General features: G+C 37.0%; 1 protein-coding gene across 3 annotated transcripts in view; it reads right to left on the reverse strand.

The window, feature by feature from the left end:
• Positions 1-16,233, reverse strand: part of PPP2R5C (protein phosphatase 2 regulatory subunit B'gamma) — an 88,111-nt gene extending 71,878 nt beyond the window's left edge. For 2 of the 3 annotated variants that reach the window (XM_026079701.1, XM_026079699.1), the window contains exon 1: positions 16,168-16,233. The gene's annotated coding sequence lies outside the window, so the exon portion shown is untranslated. The remainder of the gene's footprint in view (positions 1-16,167) is intronic. The other variant, XM_026079696.1, reaches the window with a different exon arrangement.
• Between the last annotated feature and the right edge of the window lie 1,231 nt (positions 16,234-17,464).

Genomic DNA, 17,464 nt, shown 5'->3' on the forward strand with positions numbered 1-17,464 from the left:
CAATTAACTCAACTAAAAAACAAAAAGCATTCTAAAAGTTATAGAGAGGCTAAGCAGAAAGGAAAATAGCACTAAAAATTAGGAAGTTATGATTTGCCATGCATTAGACAGTAAAAGCTAATTATGGAGTATTATAAACATTATTGTTACATGGGATTCTACACTTTCAATATTGTGCCTGAACTTTTTTTTTTTCCCCTGAATTGGATAGTTTCCACTGTCACCTGTGAGTTTTCCTGTTTCGAGTAACAAACAAACTTTCCTGTTTCCTATATTCCCAACCAAATTCTCAAGTTTGAAATAACAGGTGGACACATGTGCCTGCACACATAAACACATTTCCTGTACTAAGGTAGTACACACCTCAGGGAACCAAGTATTTTAAATTGCAGATACATAGTAAAATTAGCCAAAAGTCGTTATTTAAGAGATGGGTGACATTTCTAATTAAAATGTTGCAAGAAAGCATTTTTGTTGCCGTGGCAACCGCCCTATCTAGCAGGATGACTCCAGCGTAGTTCTAGCCCTGGATCACTCACTGGTCAGTTTATCCAATAGATTTTCTTCTTCTTTCTACTACCAACTACGGTTATCTCTGCTTTCTAGTCATGCGTCAACCATTCGGCCAGCACATATCAAACAGGCTAAAACAGCATACAGTTTATTATTATTGAAATACTACTACTACGCAGCTGTAACTGATGACCTCTGCAAGTGACACTACACTGCTGTCGAGGGAGAACTTGGCTCTAAAACTGTCAGGTAACCAACCCTGGAGAGAAGAGCACCTGGAGAAAATGACTTAAGTCAACTTAAATAAATCGCACAGCTCAGCAATCTAAACACCCCCCCCACACACACACACACTTTTGATGAACCATATCAGCAAGTTACAGGTCCATCTCAGACTAATGAGAAAACAAGTTCAGACTAACAATTCTGTGTCTGCATTTGCAAAGATTTCAAGGCAACACACTAAACCTTTTATGAAGGTATAGTGTTCGTTAATTTAGACAGAAGAGCCAAGCTCAGCTTCCTCCCAACGACAAACCAAACTACTTCAGAAACCACAACTCCTGAGAATAACTGATTGGCTTAATCAGTGAAGAATTCAACTTATTCAACAGCAAAACAGTCAAGCTAGAGATACATTATTATGAATTAAATTTACTTCCCCTTCCTTCTGACAAACAACTCTCTCCTACCCAAATACAGTTGTAGACACACTGGACTCCAGAAGTGGCTGATCTATCCTTAAAATATGTACACATCACTTTGGAAACCATCAGACTGAGACTGTGTTTCTTCAGAACATAATTAAAAAAACAAACACACTCAGATTTTTGATAGATTTGGTTTTAAAAGCTAAACCTTTACATGTTTCAACTAAGACAAACAAGACCAGTGATCTTTTGATTTTTAAATCATGCTTTTAACAACAATCAAAAAAGTAGAGTTTGTTCTTTGGTTCCCTTGAATAGAATTAAAATGAATTCAAGAGAGTGAAAAGGGTAGAAGAGAAGGAGGTCTCTTGTCAGTAATGAGAGTTCAAGATGGATAGCCCTTGCATCCCTTCTTCCTACAAGTCCTCGTGCATCAAGCAGAACAAGGTATTTCCCCCCCCCCTTAATATCATTGTTTTGAGCAAAGTTAGATTTTTTGTTTTTATTCAAGTCTGTCACCTTCAAACACGACAGTTTTTAATTCAAGCAGCTCTAACCTCCATACCACTTCCCATTAACAGGACAAATGCTAGGCATAAACTGCTTACCCAAAAGATAACCCCAGCTCCTTCTGATCAGGCAAATAAATGGTTAATAATAATAATAATAAAGTAGAAAAGAATAGAACCAAGAACTTCATGCTGACAGTTTAGCCACTTTGGATAGCCAAAATGCCAAAATCAAACCTCCCTGAGAGGGGACTAAAAGCCTATTCTTTTGCCAAAAAGCAATCTAAGACATATAAGGCAGGTTACTGGCACCTGGAAAGAGGGTCCACCCTGCATCTCATGTCAAAAAGTTTTTCAGAAGACTTAGTTCATCCCATCCTGACAGTCCCCGAGGCCCTGGTACTCAAGCTACCTTGACCAAACAGGGGCAACCAGAAGAACCGTCTGACCTTATCTTTCGAAGCACACTCAGTAGGAATTGAATTACACCAAAGCATCCAAAGCTTTCTGCTCCGCAATATCAAGAGAGTTTCTAAGCCAAGTCTAGAGTAGGGTAAACTCTATAATAAGCTGCAAGCTCTAAACTGGACCAAGAAAGGTAAGGATTTGAAGATGATAATAAAAACACCCAAATGCATCTGCCATTCAAGATTTTAAAAACTGGATGGCTTAGGTACCAGTCAAAACCAGACCACCTCCCAGCACAGAGGAAGAGATATTCTTCCTCTCTCCCCCACCCCCTTGTCAACACAAGAAAACATGGTGCTGGTCAGTACCCTACATGGTGTTTCTTGATGCAAAGGTGTCTAGCATACACCTGCAAATTTCTTCCTTAGGAGGAGTATCACTCTGAATTCAAGTTTGTACCAACATGTAAAACCAACACAGGATGGAAGCAGCAAGCCACATACTAGCAAGAACCCTGATAAAAACAATGGAGGAAAAAAAGAGATAGTTGAACCTCAAGCCAAATAACAAATAATTAAGATTGCCAGTCAAATGCAAGAAGTGAAAAAAGAATTGTCATATGCAATTTAAAGGCAGGTGTTTTGAAAGAGGCAAACCAATACCATTTCTGGTATTGCACCAGAATGCTCTTGATGGGACTCATTATTTTGAACCTGAGAATAGATGGAGAATGTTTATATTAATGCAAATAGATCCCTCTCTTCTTTTCATTTTGGTATAGTAAGTAGCCTCTATGGAATTATTTTTCATTATGATAAATGGATGTCTAATCTACAGCACCCAGAAGAGCTCATTTCTTGCTAAGACAGTCTCAGAAGGGGCTTTGAAATGTTCTGGATGGTACCTAAAACAGTTATTTACAAAAATAAAACTGAAAACTGAAATACAATTCACTAAATCTAAACGACCAACAGGAGAAAATGTGAAAGGGACATTTACAACTTCATTTTCAAAAATGTGTGAGGGCCAGTATGTAATTTAAAATAAACTGGCTAAGGGGTTGAGGCCCAATAAGTAATCAAAGTAATGAGGCTGAGAGGTTGAGCTTTGTTTAATCTCTTGAGGTAAGAGCTAAAATAAAAGATCAAGGAGTCAAACTGAGTGGAGAGCAGTTAAGATCTAAATAGAGCCTTACATTCAGTTTTTCCCTACTGCACTGAGTTCAAAGCAGCATGAAAAATCTCTGAACACTCCAAGAATCTCAAACTCAGCCTTGGCGCTGATGAAATACCTGCTCTACCCTTTGTGGATCTTCATTGACTGCTCCGAGGGAGGGCCCAGGGAGGACCATATCTGGCATATAGCCCAGTAGCAATCAAGCAGTTGGGACTGAGGCACAAGTACTGAAATCCTCCACTCCCCCTCCCCTCTCTCCCTGTGCCATCACAAAGCTTCAGATGTTCTAGATCCTACAGTGAGGACTTTCAGATCTTCCAGGATCACGCAATCTCTATGTAGCAGCTCACCACCCTGAATCAAAAAACAACTGATTGGAATTGCATGAAGTGCATGAATACCTATGGAATTCCAGTTCCATTCAATACTGTTTACTGCAATTGCTTGGCAATGACAGGAGATCTCATTGTGAACTCCATGCAGAACAGACGTACCCCTTCTAAAAGTACCATACACTGTTGCTCACCAATGCAGTCACACAGTATGACCCCTTATACACAAAGTCATCTTCTGGTGACAGCAGATTACTTTGGGGCTAAAGCCTGTAGGTGAACAGCTGTGCTGTGTATGTTCACTTGCACTTAACCTTTCATTGTAATCAATGTGGGTAAGGTAGGCTGTCCTTAATCCTCCAAGTGCGTCTATATAATTCTTAAGGTGCCATATTCTCCTCCAGTAGGGCGGAAAAGGATTGGTTCCCTTCCTTCCTGTATTTACTACAAGCATATTCTTTTAGTGCCTCCTGTATTCAGTGGTGCAGTTAGGTCTGCTCTTGGACTTTAACAGCATCAATACCTGTTCTCAGACCACAGTGCAAGATAGTCTGCTATGGCATTCAGCCTGAAATGAGCACCACATAACACATCTTGAAACACCTGAAGACATATGTTACTAGTACCTTTAAGTTTTTCTCTAGTCAAAGTTGCTATCATAATTTAGCTAGTTACAGATAATAGCTTTGAATAAGCTTATCCAATATATTCCCCTATCAAAACATTCATACAGGCTCAGCTACACTGACTGCTTCAAGATTCCAGTTATTTGGCAGTGTTTAAGACATCAGTTCTTTTACTATACAAAGGACACCTTCACTGCACACACAACCCTGAGGCATGCGATAATGTCTGAATTTTCCATGATTTGTAATAATGTAGAAGGATGACAACTGCAGAGTATATTTACTTTTGTTTAAAGTCCCATATTTCATTCCAGAGACACTATTTTGATTTTACAATAGTTGCACCAGGTCTGTTTTCTCCTCACGATTTCCTTCATCACAGTGTTCAAGGGCATGCTACCAGGATAGCAGTATCTGTCCGCTGATTCAGTGCTTCATTGTTAACATCACCAGTTCAACATGCTTTCCAACAGGACAATGTTAGAACAAACTTTCTTTATTATGGTGTTCAAGACAAATTGCTTGGCAGAGCTATCAAGACAGTGCAATAATTTATGATTCTTCCAGTTCATGCAAGTAGCACACAATCACTGGCAAGGAGTTTGTTGTGGAGCAATTAGCTACGACTTTTAACTTACATATTTTCAATCAGCAAAGACTCAAGGCAAACTATACAAAACTGGATATGGATTCTTAACCACCCAGACATAAAAAAGGGGCATTGCTTTATAAACAAAACAGTTAAAGAAAAGCAAGAAATCAACATGCTTTCTGGGTACCATTTTTGATAGCAAACGGTTCTGAGGTTCCAACTTTTGTTGAGAATTTTTGCCACAATGCTATTATTGTTCACTAGTTTCACAGCTACAAGATCATTTGAAAGGCCAGTTTGTGGTGGAGACTCTAAAGATCTGGCTGATAGCGGTGAAGGCTTTTGCTAGGCTGACACAGAACACATTTAGATGTTTATTGTACTTCTCCACATTTGCAACAAAATCATTTACCAGAATGATACCTGGATTGGCATGCTACAATGATATTTTCAGTTGCCTTTCTAGCAAGTACGTTCATCATTCTTTCATTAAAGATTCTTTCAATGGTTGAGGGGCACAGGATACTACAGTGGTAATCACAGCATAATCTATTATGCTTCTATTTGTTAAGATGGCAAGAGCTGCATCCTCAAGCTTTGAGGATTCATGTCATTATAACGATAAATAAAAAGACTAACTTTTCAGCTAGGTGGTAATGACAAAGTGTATATATTTTGGCACATGTGTCATCAGCACATACTGACTTACTTTGTGGTGGTACTTGTTTAGCAACTGACTTTGCATTTATATACAGCGATGTTACTGCTAGCTGTTCTTGATGCATAATTATGGAGTTTCATTAATGCTTTGTCAGACACAACATGGAGTTTGAATTGCATTAGTGATTGAGAAGTTTGCTACTAAGAATGAAGACAATCTTGCCCTCTTCACAGTGAGGTGGTGCACCATTGCAGGTTTTATAGTCATAGGCCTTTTCAGAAGACTGATCAACTTGCTGAAGCTCTTTCACCTTTCTTGCCAAACACTTATTTTTCATGACACAAAGCTTTGCTTGCATTTCCTGTTAGTTGCTTACATACACAGCTCAAGTTTCATCTTCTAAAGAATTGTTTTATCCTAGCTTTGGGCAACACACCTGATGTGCAACACATCAATCCTGACAATGGTCAAAGATGTCTCAGCTCAGAGTACTGCACCCTTGAGATTCTTGAACTGTAGTTTGACATCCTTTGCTTGATTTCAGAGCTAAACTTTGGTAGCATAAGGCTTGGTTTCCATTTACTCCTTGGAATCTTTTACATTTTTTGTTTTAACTGGTTTACTTCATTGACAAACTGACATTTGATTCTTTTTAGTCACAGATCAGATCTGCACTCTGAGGTTGCATGGGAACTTAGCATTGGCAGTGATGATCAGAATGCCCAGGCCTGGACTGTGAGTGTATTCATGCTGTTTTGTGTTTGCTGAAAGACCACCACAAGCAGCAGGGTGACATTTGTCAAAAAACAAACAAAAAAAGCAAAAACCCCACCCAGAAAAGTCAAATTTGTTACCTTTGTTACCCGCATAGCACTCTGGCTATCCGTTAACTAATTGTGATTAAAAACAGATAAACAATGTTCAAAACATTATTTCAAAACATTTATATATGGAGATGAAGAATCTGAGTAACTGATGGCTTTTCTTAATTTACTTTAATCTTTGATTTTCATTTGTAATTTCTCTCTGATCAGCCTGAAGCACCATTTTATCTTCAAAAAATCCAATACATTTTTATTTTAATAATTCTGTATTACACATACACATTCATGAACACTGGAGTCCTCTCAAAGTTTAAGGAACTTAAAAAAAAAAAAAGCTGAGAAAAACTGTCTGAAACAAAAGACGAACTATAGCATAATATCATTTTCTGCATTACATGCTCTCAGTTTTCAGTGGAGCAACTGCTGATACCCATTTTCCAAAAAGCACTTTATTTCTTTTGATTAGAAAAACCTTTGCTTTCATTGTTCTGTTTCCATTCAGGAAGGATTCAGAGAATCTAAAAGCATGATTAGTAAACAGAAGATAACAAGTACCCAAATAAACTGCAAACCAAAGACCTTGCACTTCATATATGGGATACAAGTAGTCATCCCTGTTGAAGAACCTGAGGGACATAGCATTATGGTTTTCAAAAATATATCTTTTTAGGTTAAAAAAAATTGTAGTGTTTGGTGCAAATATTGAGCATTTCTTTAATCAATTCAATTAGTTTTAAAAGCATAACAAAAAAGGTACATAACACAATTAAGCTAATCTTTTCAGTACTAATGTATATTTGCTTTAGATGCAAGGGGAAGTTCCAATTCCCAAACATAAGCAGACAAAATGTCAATAAAAACTGGAAATAGGAAATAACAGAGAGGTAAAAACATGAACAAGTTATACAGCTGCTTTAAAAGTACACACAGTGCATCTTTCTAGTTAGCAAATAGCACCACATTGGTGCAAACGGCACCTAAAAGGTATATCTACTTGCTATACCAAATGAATTGATGCAACCATTGAAAAAAATAATTAAAAAATTAATTTCTCTTCAGAAAAGAAAATTAGAAATGCAAGCCACGAACAAAAATTAGGTTTCAAATTAAGATGTAAGAAGTTGGCACACCAGCTTAAAAAAAAAAAAAGGCACCAAAGCCCCCAGACTTCATTTACATACCTGATGCAAAAGTCAATCCATCCTGATTTTATATGCAACTAGTTTGATTAAAGCACCATTTTTGCAAATGTTAGAAATAAAATTCCAAACACAACAGCCCTAGAAAGCTCTGAAAAATAGGTTGAATACTGTCCATTTAAAGCCATCAAGAAATTCTGTGATCCAGAGGATTAGTTGTTCAAAAAAATCCAAATTCTTTTCGTAATATGAAAATCTCTGTTCTTCCAAATCAAGGAAGACAAACTGCCAAATCAGTTTTACCTAGTGCTTGAGACTAACTGCTGAAAATGTTAGCTCTTCAGCATATCAGTCCCGCTGGAACATATTCCTGAACACATACCGAAGAAACAGATAGGGCATAGGCAAGGTTTGTTACGTGATGCATACACCATACAAACCTAACATTGTTTTGCCCTATTGAACTTTTGTTGTATGCTTTGGGGATATTCCACTATAGGCTATCATCCAATCCTGTTCTATACAGCTGTATGCCTTGGGGGGAGAGGAAGGGAAGTCTAGGAGCCAAATACTCTATAAACAGCTGTGGTTTAAACAACCCACAGAATCAAACAGGCAGCATGGTAGGGAATATTACCAAAACCCTTAAAACTTTGTTTTATGTTGTAAAACCATCAATACACAGAGATCAAGTCCAAAAGAAAAATCTCACCCTATGCTAAACACACTTCTTTGTAAAACTATTTCTACAAAGAATAACAAATACAGAAAAATCTTATTATACCTCAAAGATCTTAAACTCTGTACAGCTAAAAATAAATGCTGTGCCACTGAGTGGCAGAAATTGCCATTTGACAATAATGGAAGGCAGAGCTTAAATGATAACTGCTTTAGACAAGTTACAATAAATATATGTATTGAATCACATAAAAGTACACAGTGGCATACCAAACGATCAAAACAGAATCGTCTCAGCTGATTAAAAGAATGCTTTGGGCAAGAAGGTATTTCCAAAAATTATTTAGGAACAGTCCTAGTGCACATGAACAATTAGGGGAGGGGGGGAAAAAAAAAAAAAAAAAGCAGTCTCTTGAAAGGTATCCCTCCCCTCAAAACCTCAAGCTCCTCTACTGAGGTCTCCGAGTTGCTTAATAAACACTTATTTACCTGTGCTAAGATGCTCAAACATAACTTTAAAAATTCTGAAATAAAAGTCTATTCAGAAGCTAGATCTGTAAATATATTAACAGTCTCTATGCACCATCTTCAAGATAAGACCAGATACATTTGTTTGCCAGGATTACTAATAACTAGTATAACACCTTAAATGGCTTTGCAATGAAAATCACAAACGGACACGTGAGATGAATAAGGAACGGTATATAGAAAATATGGACACAAAGGAGGCAGCCATTAAACTTTCTAAATAACTTTCGATGCTATTAGTCACCAAGCACTCGTTAAAACAAAGTGCAAGATTTAGTTCCTCTGGTCTATTGCTAGTTTTCATCTTATCGTTAGGATACGTTTTCCCATGATCCCTGCTCAGAAATCCACACAAATCAGCAGTGACAAACTGTCAGTGCCACAGTGGGGGCACTTTTTTTTTTTTTTTTTTTTTAAGAAAGTGACGATCATGTATGCACATGTAACCAGGAATAAACAAACAACAAAAAAGTAATGAGAATATTTATAGTTTTTCCCCACTATATCCTGGGCCAATAACAGAAAGGCGATCACAAAAAACTCAATAGCCACTTCATAAAATTCTTTCAGAGAGGTGAATCTTACTTTGTCTGAAATATTTAAGATGTTCAATTAAAGAGAGGTTTCTGTAATTTCACTACCATTCCTGAAAAATATTAGCACCATGCTAGATAGCTTAGGAACTTAATATTTAAAGAAAAAATCCTTCATGCAATTGAAATAAATGCTGAAAACAAAGCTTGACAAAATTGCTGCACGGTAAGCTATCGCTTGCGTCTAATAAAGCTACTGAAAGGCAATGGCTGTGAGACGGTGGCAGGACAGAAGCATGGGTCAGTACTTAACATAATTCTGTATTACTTAACAAAGCTATTTAGTTTTTTTAATTTGAAATTTGATTTCAACAGTGATTATAGTCTGACATTAGCACCACATGCTGTCAATAAATCAAGCAATTTCTTGCATGGTGAGAAAACTGGCCAATGCAATTTATATTTTATTACAGTTTGATTTGTTTGTATTTGAAAAGCCTTTAAACCAAAAAGAGCGAAGCAGAGCAGCACATGGAAAGAATATAATACATATACACAGTAGTGATAGCATGTTAGTCTTCCATTTGCTGTTCTGTATGGCAGAAGAACTTGAAGAAAGAGCTATAAGTTCTTCCTTGGTGCAGATCACCAAGCCAATACCTCCTTGAAAGGAACAGTACTCTTTCCCTATTACAGACGACCCAACATCTAGATTCAAACTGAACAAAGTCTTGAATTTAGAAGTTTCATGTCTTCCAAACCAGTCCAGCTAGATCTAGAAGAAGCTATGACTCCCAATCACCTATTACTGCCTTCTGCAAAAGGCGACCAACTACTTCCAACTCTTCCAGCCCCCAGATGAACTAAAACAGCGAATTGTCCAAGTGCTCCTACACCCTTTCAACGCAATCATTTAAGTTTCAACTTCAAAAGCAAAATAGCGAGCAAGAAAATGAACCATTTAGTGATTCATCTGCAGGTTCAGTATATTCCAACTCAGGGATGGTAAGTTTTGGAGCCCTTCTAGCCGTTTTTGATTGTGCATCTGTGTCCTATACCAGAGCCAACCAACCCATGCTCCATGTAACAGTAGGCATCACGGGTGAGAAGTGCAAAAAGTTTTTAAACACATACATTTGAACAGGTAATACAGACAGAAATAAAAGTCTCTGGGTTAAAATTTCAGCTTTATTCTCCTGTAGTGGTAAATTAAAACTATTGTTAAAGTACTGTAAGAAACACTTGATTTTTTTCAAAGTGTTAGTTTTTTGGTTTTGGGGTTTTTTTGAGAGAGAAAAAGAGTAACGTTTCTTTACAATCATTAACTAGTACCAAGTCTCCTCTTTCTAAATAAATTCATAGAGAAGTTAATGAGAGGCCAGCTCAGAGGCTAACATGATAGATCTGCAATGATCTGGGTTCAGACAGACATAGAATTAAAAATAGTTTAACAGTGGAAAAAACAAAAGGAAGACCTCATTTCTATGGACTCAGGTGCACTTGACCATGAGTTACTACTGTCTTAACTCAAAAGGAGACCTACCCACCCTCTGACAAAACAGAGCTCTACAATAAAGCTTATTTGTGTTTGAAGAGCGAGTTAGATGCTAGAGAGTACATCCACAAGTTACTATGGGTTGACATAACCATGCCCACTCCCAGGCATTTTCCTTGGAGATTTATGTTCTGAGCATAGGTTTGGGGTACTGGGAAACAACCAAAGTATTTTACCAGAGTAAGACACTGTGCCCACACAGAGGAAAATAATACCCAAAAGATTTAGTCACATTACCTTTCTTTGTTCACAGCTCGAAGGCACTAATATCCGAGGCTAATTACTGAAGTAAGAGGTTATACTTGAAGGAATAGATTCAACTACTCTGGCAACTATTTAGTTTAACACATTAATCTTTACTAACAGGATACATTCAGGCTAAAGTTAGATTTGGGCTGCACAAAAAAGTGTATATTTCTACCTTTCCATTATATAAGAGTACTTTTTTTTTTTTTTTTTTTTAAATCTTCTAGGAAAGATCTGCATCTTTTAAAAAACTTTCAACTTTTTTTCTGGCTTAGTTATCAAAGGTTAAATGAACTTCTAGCTCTCAGCAGAAGAATCAGTGTTAAATATTCACAACTTTCCTCCTCTTCATCCCCCCCCTTTCCCAGCAAATTCCACACGCTGATTACTTTCTTCAAGCATTTCAAATCAGTTAGTATTAAAATTTGGTTTAATTTTTCATTTACTTAACTAAAAATGATTTGTTCTCTCAGCTGGCTTTATCGTCCCTCCAAGATAAATCTGACCAAGCAATCTACAGTTGATATTTATATAAATATTGATATTTACATAAATATGTAAATACATATACATGTACATATATACACAGACATGTAATCTCAATTCTTTGCAATATCTGTATTTGCACAGTGAGATCTTGCATCAAAGACAGGCTTCCAAGTGACATCATAAAAAAAATAAAAGACTATTCTGTCAGCTATGACTGAATTTTTGCTTATTTTAACAACCACTCTAATGCTGGGCACTCAGCACTGGAAATAGAGGGAATATCATTTTTATGATCTACGCTACTAGGCAGCATAGAAGAGAAGGAACATGTAGTTTAAATGGAATGAAAAAAAGAGAGTAGCAGCAGATGGGCTGGAGGTTGAAGGGACATATCACTGTGTATATTGCTTTTGTGTACAGCATCACAAGAATTGCTATCAAAATTATTCTTAGTTTCAACATTTATGCTGTCTAGATGCTCTCTAGAACTATCAGCAAATTATGTTTCTCTCTTCTCCTAAACTGGCCGCCTCAAAGAAAGCCGTTTTTGCGACAACGTTAGCTCAAGTCGGAAAAAGACAGATTTAAAGGTTTTGATTATTTAAACTCCAGTTTTACAAAAGATATGGCTATCTGAAAATAAAGTTGAGGTTGTAAAATCAAGAACTGAGAAGTTAAGCACCACAGCCTTATTATGATAAAGTTATGTATGGTCAAGTATTACTTCCTGGCTCCTTCAGTGCACAAAACAGCCTGCAGTCAGGGAGTGAGTCAAGACTGTATTATGAATAAGACTGTCGTGTACAGAGCCCTCATGTCTTTTACTCATGCAGAATACACTCTAGAACAGCAAGAAGGCAGAAATACAGAAGACAAAGAAGTACAGGTCTTATGAATAAGATAAGTGAGTATCAAGTGAGGGAATTCATTTCTATTCATGCCTCTGCCAGAGGCTTTAATCAAACCCCAAACTTTCTCTAGCAGCAGTTAAGAGCAATGCACAGGGCTACATATGCAAGTAAAGATTAAAAACATTAACTAGCACCATCCACACTGCATGTCATGGAGGGCAAGGGATACACAGAAATACAGCATGTGAGCACAGTAACTTAAAATCTCTTATGCGCACAGACATAGAAAAAAACCCAAAAGATGTTCAGGACATATTTGGAAAAAAAAATTAGCATTGCTTTTGAATGCCCGATTCTGCAGCCTTAGTCCTAACGGTTTGTTCAGGCATTTTACAATAGCAGTTCTTCAAATACAGATTTGTTTTAAATAGAATTAATCAGCTCAAGAAGATGACATTCAGCACCCCTATATACAGCAATTTAAGAAATGCAAAATATATAAGCTTTTAACAAAAGCTCCCAAAACCTAGAGAATACACCCTTTTTAATTTAAAGCATTTTATCCTTGTTCACATATACAAATTTGAGGTACTGATTTCATTTAAATTTCTTAATCATATTAGCTCATTTCTTAAGTGTTCAAAAAGTGAATAATTTGAAATTGGATTAAAAAATATATATATGACTGCATTACAATACAGAATCACAACATACCAGAACTGCACACTGTGCATGAGATGACAGTAACTCCACCACAAAAAAGGATAACAGAACAGGGAAATAGGGAAGGACAATCAAAGGAATGGAAGTCCTCCCACTTAGAGGAGATTAAATAAGGTAGGTGGGTGTAAATTTACAGATGACAGTATAAAAAGTCAATGAAATCATTAATAATTTGAAAACGATTTCACACAATGCCTCACCCAGGTATGTTTTTAAGCCACATAATAGCACAGACTAAAAAAAGCGTACCAGGATGAAAGACCACACACTTGCTCTGTTTCTGAAACTATTCTTCAGCATCTGTTACTGATGCACATGGAAAAGAAATTCTAAGTTATGTGGACCAGTGGACTTATCTAGTTTGGCTCTTTTTGTATTACCTGAAGTAACCAAGACATGGGTAATGTGAGAAGAATCATCTTCTACTTTCCCACTCTCATATTCTCTCCCCAAAACATCTGCTTGGAGCAATGCTAGACACAGAAAATTAGGCAAGATGGACCTCTCATTTTCAAACATGACTACAACAGAATTCTTCGAGATTTAAATAGGTGATCTACTGAATTAAATGCGTTTTCATGTGCTGTAGTTACTTCTTTGTACATGCTTACAGGCATCTGTTGATATTTACAAACTGACACAAGCATCAGCTTAAGTAATTTTCAGTCACCTTCAGCATGGACATCATTACCTGGCATACCAGAAATCTGACTTTAGTCATTTTTCATACTATCTTTCTATGTAGCTTTATGAAGTAGCTTCACCCAACCTAAATCTCATTTCCTGACTGCAAGACAGGAAAAAACATTTGTTCGTTTTCATAAATCACTAAGATCTGTTGTATTTTTTCATCTATACAAGTCTAATGCATCACGAATTTAGCTAAGTGCTATAAAAGTGTCTATAAATAAAGTATTTGTGGGACGCTGCTGCTTGTGTTGTCCCTGTTCTTTGAATAGCAGACAGTTTCTAGTCCTTGCAATCTGCCATTTTTCATACATATTAAATTCATTTTGAGGAAAAGAATATGAACCAGTATATTTCCAAACCTATTTGTAGTCTAGAGGTTTTTTAAAAAGCCACACAAAACATAGGTACTAAAACATAGGTAGAAGGGAACATTTATAGAACCTTCTCTTTAAAAGAAAAAGAAAAAAAAAAAAACACACACACAAACAAAACCCCCTTTTCTTTTTAAGAAAATCCTAAAGATATATTCTTAATATGCTCCAGAATATTTCTATATTTACTAGTCTTCAATATGTTGACAAACAGCTTGCCTTCTGCATGTACAAGCACCAACGAACATACATCTTGGTTACAGCCATCCACATTAGAATGCAAAGTCTATACTACTATTTGTATGCAATTATTCTATTAATTAAGTCAGTGAGTCAGGCACTGAGGTCTTTAAAATTGTCTGGAGGCTAAACAATGCCCACTGGGAACTGCAAGCAGACTATATGTGCCGGTCACATTCTCGTCAGTGCCCCAGTCCTTTTCCCATTCTGCCCCTACTCATAAATGACAAAGTATCATTGATAATCCAAGTAAACTATACTTTGCATTCAGAATTCTAACTGGAAGGACAACTGAAAGAGAAAAAAAACCCGCAGCAACAGCATGTAATGCGTTGTCCTATTGAGACTCATCTCCTACACATTTTAAGTACACAAAAAGCATGAAAATAAAGCTACATCTGCAAACACAGAAAGAAATTCTGAAGAAAGATAAATACACATTTTCAGTTAACACTTAAAGCTCTCCACAAATGAGGATAGAATGCAAAGTTCTCATAGTTAAAGTACCAAAAAGACAGAAGAAATCAGTTTTGGTCTCACCAACCTGTAACTCATCAGCACAAGTAAATCAACAAATGCACAGCTGATAATGACAAGCCTTATAATTGCATAGGAACTGAAATTCCACTCAAGAAGTAATACTGTTTTTAATGCCATAGCAACATACTGCAAAGACAAAAACACATCACAATTAAGTATATCTATTTGTACTGTTTATTATGAACTTCTCTGTTCTGATACAGTTCTGATTTCACTCTAAGGGCTTTCCCAGTAGCTAGAATATCAGTTCCCTCCACCAAAATTCAACCATTGTTTTACCTGAATTTGCCAAGATACTAAAGTTTACAAAATTTAGTGATTTCATAAATGGACAGTAACATACATCTTTCTGCACAAGAAATAAATGAAAATTCAGTGAAGTGCATCAGACTCCACAGAGCAAATATAAAAATTTTTTCCTATAATCGTTTGGGGGAGAAGAAAGTGGTAAATTTGGGTAGGAGTATTGTTTTCAAATGTATTTTTCAATACAAAGACATGTAATATAGAAGTTGAATTACACAAACTTTTCAGCACTGCATTTTACATACAAGTTGGTATTAACACTTTACAGGAAATTTCAGAACCCACTTGAACACTGTGGATTTCCAAATGAAGCAAATACATTAATTCTGGGTTACCAAGTAACGTGGGAAAGAGAATAAGCAACAATTTAATCAACCTCTTTGAAGTCACTGCACCTTGCTAGTGAGCAAAGCAGAAAGCTATGCAGAAGTTTGAGAAAAGCAGCAGCAACAGAATAAACAGTCAAAAATGGAACACTCCAGTGTATAGCTATAAAAAGAAATCGCACAACAGAAAAAAACTGGCAGCCTTTGATTAAGCCTAGGGTCTCCTGACAATACAAAACAGGCTACTGACACTTAACTGACATGCTAGCATCGAAATTTTAAGAGAAGAGAGCTCCATGAATTATGGAGAATGTTTAAAAACAGTGATAAGCAATTAAAAGACAAGACCAAAACCTCAAGATGAGGCTAGAAAATAAGATAGATATACACCTCATAACCAAAAGGAAAAAGACAAATATCTGAGAAGTATTTTGCTTGCCTGCTTTGGTCTAAGTTACTCTAAATACAATCAAACTTCCTCAAAAGTATCTTCTCTGAAGTCTTGAAACACTTTGTCAAATACTTCATCAGAAGTTCTATAACCACTTTCCTTACAGCCACCTATCATGTCAAAATTAATACAATCTAGACAAACTTAATGCGCTCTTCAAAAGTCATCACACATTTGCCTGGAGAAACTACATACTTTAGTAATATTTACCTCATGTTCTTGGTTTTCTTGTCCGTCTTTGCCACTTTTTCCGCTCTTGCCCAATTTTGCAGGTTCCTAAAAATAAGGTTTGCAGTCTCAGTTACTTTGTACAGAAGATTTAGACAGACTTTCACATCAAGAAATCAGTTAGATACTTGCTAAGAATATTAAAAATGATGACATGAAAATTATATTGTTTCACTGAAAAACGTTAATACTGAAAAAGTAGTCTCTACAAAAATCGCTTTAAACATTTTTCACCTTCAGGAAGATTTTGTCATTTTATTTATTTCTCAAAATCCACCTATAAAGTGTTTAAAGAGAGGCTTTTACGTAGGTAAACAAGCAGGGGCAAAGAATGCAAATGATTTCAACCATGCCTAAGAACTGAGCCTTGCTGTCTTTGGTTTTAGCCTCAGGAGTAGTTATATTTAGTTTAGCTTTGAAACAAGCATCAGTGCAGTACACATTTTACACTTCATTATCTTGTCTGTTCTAGGTGTTTCCTCTGCGTAACTATAATGGGGCTAAGACTGTCATATGAGAAGTCGGTCTGCACCTCAAATTCTCTCTCCCAGCATTGTACCTAAATTACATCCTTCAACCACAGCATATTTTTGAAATATTTCTGTTATTCTCAGAAAAGTGAAAAAAAGTGTTGAGGTTCTTTAATATCGAAAGACACAAGGATATTAGGAAAAAAGAAAAAGAAAACACAACACCTAACCCTACATCTAATTTTAAAATGATGTTGAAAAGCTGGAAGACAGAAGTCAACCGAACAGAAAAAGGTCTGGTGGGACAGCAGCAGGACCAGGCAGACTACATACTTCACTGCTTTGGATATGCACTCACTCCCATGACAGCTAATTGCCTATCACATCAAATAAAGTGCGCTCCAGCCGACTTCATAGTGGATTTAGAACTTTTCTGCTAGCGTTACTTGTGCGAGTCCCTTTCGTGGCTGCCAAACAAATCGCTCTGGGGGATGCACAGAGAAACTGAGGCAAAACGACACCAAAACAACATCCATCTTCCCCTGGCAGGAGGAGCAGATGAGAAGATTTCGAGCGCTGATTAACGCCCGTCGAGCGCTTATGGCGATTCCCGCAGCACAACTTCGGCTGCAGCCGAGGCGCCGCGGCAGGGAAACTTCGCGGGACGCGGGCTGGGGGCGCCTCTCCCCGATACACCCCCTCGCAAACACCCCTTCCCCCGCCACGACGGGCTCGGGCCGGCCCCAAATTAAGAGACACCCGCTCCAACTCACTCTTCCTCCAGGCACCGCGCTCGGTTATGTTCCCCC

This window comes from Apteryx rowi, unplaced genomic scaffold (assembly GCF_003343035.1).
Source record: "Apteryx rowi isolate R43461 unplaced genomic scaffold, aptRow1 scaffold_5, whole genome shotgun sequence".
NCBI lineage: Eukaryota > Metazoa > Chordata > Aves > Apterygiformes > Apterygidae > Apteryx > Apteryx rowi.